A 2,834-nucleotide genomic window follows, 5' to 3' on the forward strand; every position below is an offset into this window, starting at 1 on the left:
TAATAATTATGTGGGAATATAAACAACCTAAATTAGTCAAAATAATTTTGTAAAAACATAGGTTAGGATACTTATATTACCCTAACTTACTTTGTATAAGTACTAGGGTACTTATATTACCCTAACCAAAACTTACTATGAAGCCACAGTAATCAAGACAGTCTGGTATCAGTCCCAGGATAAGAATATTGATCAGTAGGGAGGGTTGGAGTGGTGGGACAATACAAGAATTCAGAAAGAAGCACTCTTGTTTTCTATCTGCTTTAGACTTCACATCTCTGTCCCAGGGGGAACTACAGCTTCTGTCTATCCCAGAGCTGAAGTCTGCCCATTGCTCAAGGGTTTACTCTTAATATTGCCATGTATCCTATTAGTAACTCTGGATGAAAGAAAGGAACAAAACAATCTGTCAGCATCTTATTTCATGAACTACCAAATGAAGAATGCAGAATATAAAACTGACATCTCCAATATTAAAATGCTCATTAACTTCAGGATCAAGATAATAACCCGTGTTTCATGACCAGTTCTCAGGTAAACTATGCGGAAGGGAATCATGCATTATTTTTTAATTTATTGGGGTGTATGTGTGTGTATTACCTTCTCTCAATTTTAAGCTGTATGTTCATATCAGCAAATGCACTTATTTTTTTTCCTTTGAGATTAAATTGCCCAGTCATTTATTCCCTTCCGTATTAGCAGCTCCATTAGCTGAAAGGATCAGGGCATGCCAAGGTATTAGGAAACAAGAAAAGAGGGAAAAATGCTAATAGGAAAAGGTTAGGCCATGGATCCTTTCCAGTTTAATTTTCCATTTTGCTACCATCAGACAAAACTCTGAGCACTAGCCGCCTCACGTAGCTGGGCCAAAATTGGTACTTGGTGAATAATAACATATTTAAGTGGAAGATACTGTAGAGAAAGAACTTGCAAATGTGATGAGGACAAATGTTTTTGAACAAGCCAAATATTTCAGGGACAGTCACTTGAAAAAAAAATTTTTTAATGTATAGCATTTAAGTGGCTATCATTTTGTGAAGGGTAAAGGAACAATCTTATGGCTGCATTTGCTTTTACTCCTATTGCCTTCTCTTAAGTAGAGTGATTATAAAGATAAAAGTAATAGCAGAAAATTTGGCCTTTATTTTAGCTTTACAAATTCATTTTCTCAGGGGGAATAAAAGCAATCTGCACTTTGAAAAGTTATTTAAAATTAAAAAAAATAATTTTTAAATAGTTGCTTTCTACTACTCCCTACTATGTGCTCAGAATTCTTCCGGGTCCTTCTTTGTAATTCTTGACAACATTTTTATGATATGGATATACTATCACCATTTAAAAAAAAGAATTTGTCATTCATAAAAATCATTTATGACTCCTCCCAAAGGCATGTGACCTGCCTAACACCACTCTGCAAGCCAACAGTTTGAGCTAAAATTTAAATGCATTTTGATTTTTAAAGCACACATCTTCACACTCCACTTTTATCTTGCAAAGATATTGAAAATGTATGTAGCTCATAAAAACTAGTGAATTCAAATTGGTTCTTTCATTTTTATATTAACATCACCAATGTTATCATTTATGTGTTAAATGTCTATACAAATATATCATCATATATATATTTTTATAAACATTCAGAAAATTACAAAACACTAAAAGTGAAAAACTAATGTTAAATATCATCTTAACACCTGTGGCAATTTCGTTTATATTACTTCCAGTTGTTTTGAAAACATGGGCAGGAAGTGCTATGTTGTACTGCTACCTTGAGCCGAGTCCGTTGTATTTATTTTACAAGTTGTGAGTACTTTACTCAAGTCTCAGAAGTCTAAGAGAAAGCACTGTTATTATTCCCATTTTACAAATGAGGGAACTTGTACACTTTCTAGTTTTATCTTGTAGGTTTACTGCCCCCGATGTAGAATTCACAATTTCTCCCAGTGTCCTTTTTCTGTTAGTGGGAAATGGTGTTTGGAGAACTCAATCTAGGCATTACAGTTTCCATTGATTCTATACCTTTTCATTGTATGAGGTTAGTAAATAGTATTTTACAGATAAAATACATCATGAATTCATAGTGACCCTTCTATTTCAAATGTATCCCACATAATATTTGAATAACAAGACCAACAAAACACAATACAGTGTTTTGTTTTCCCAGTTATTTAAAAAGAAAAAGATTTTATTTTTAAGTAATCTCTATGCCCATTGTGGGAATTGAACTCACAACCCCAAGATCAAGAGTCAGACATGCCACCAAATGAGCCAGACAGGTGTCCCTGTTTTCCCAGTTCTTTTTATCCTTAGAATATCCCACAATATATATATTGTCAAAATTGCTTGTTTTAAAAGTAACTTGGAATAGTTTATGTGTGCATATTCCATGAACTAGATACACACTTATGTTCTTCTTTCTTTTTACTTGAATTTCTTATATTTAGGCATTTTTTCCTCCATATAATTTTGTTTTGCAATTACATAAACTAACTACCTTCTGTTCCTATCTGTTCCACTCTGTTGCCTCCCCCTCTTATAGGTAAATATTTTAACAATTATATAAGTTGTGCTTTCATTTAAATATATATATACACACACGCTTAAATACGTAAATACACTCAAATTTCCCTATTTAAATTTAGATTTTTAGTGTTTTATTTATTTTTGATACAGAGAGAGACAGAGCATGAGAGGGGGAGGGGCAGAGAGAGAAGGAGACACAGAACCAGAAGCAGGCTCCAGGCTCTGAGCTAGCTGTCAGCACAGAGCCTGACGCGGGGCTCGAACCCACGAATGTGAGATCTGACCTGAGCCGAAGTCGGAGGCTTAACCAA

This window comes from Suricata suricatta, chromosome 4, assembly GCF_006229205.1.
Source record: "Suricata suricatta isolate VVHF042 chromosome 4, meerkat_22Aug2017_6uvM2_HiC, whole genome shotgun sequence".
Classification (NCBI taxonomy): domain Eukaryota; kingdom Metazoa; phylum Chordata; class Mammalia; order Carnivora; family Herpestidae; genus Suricata; species Suricata suricatta.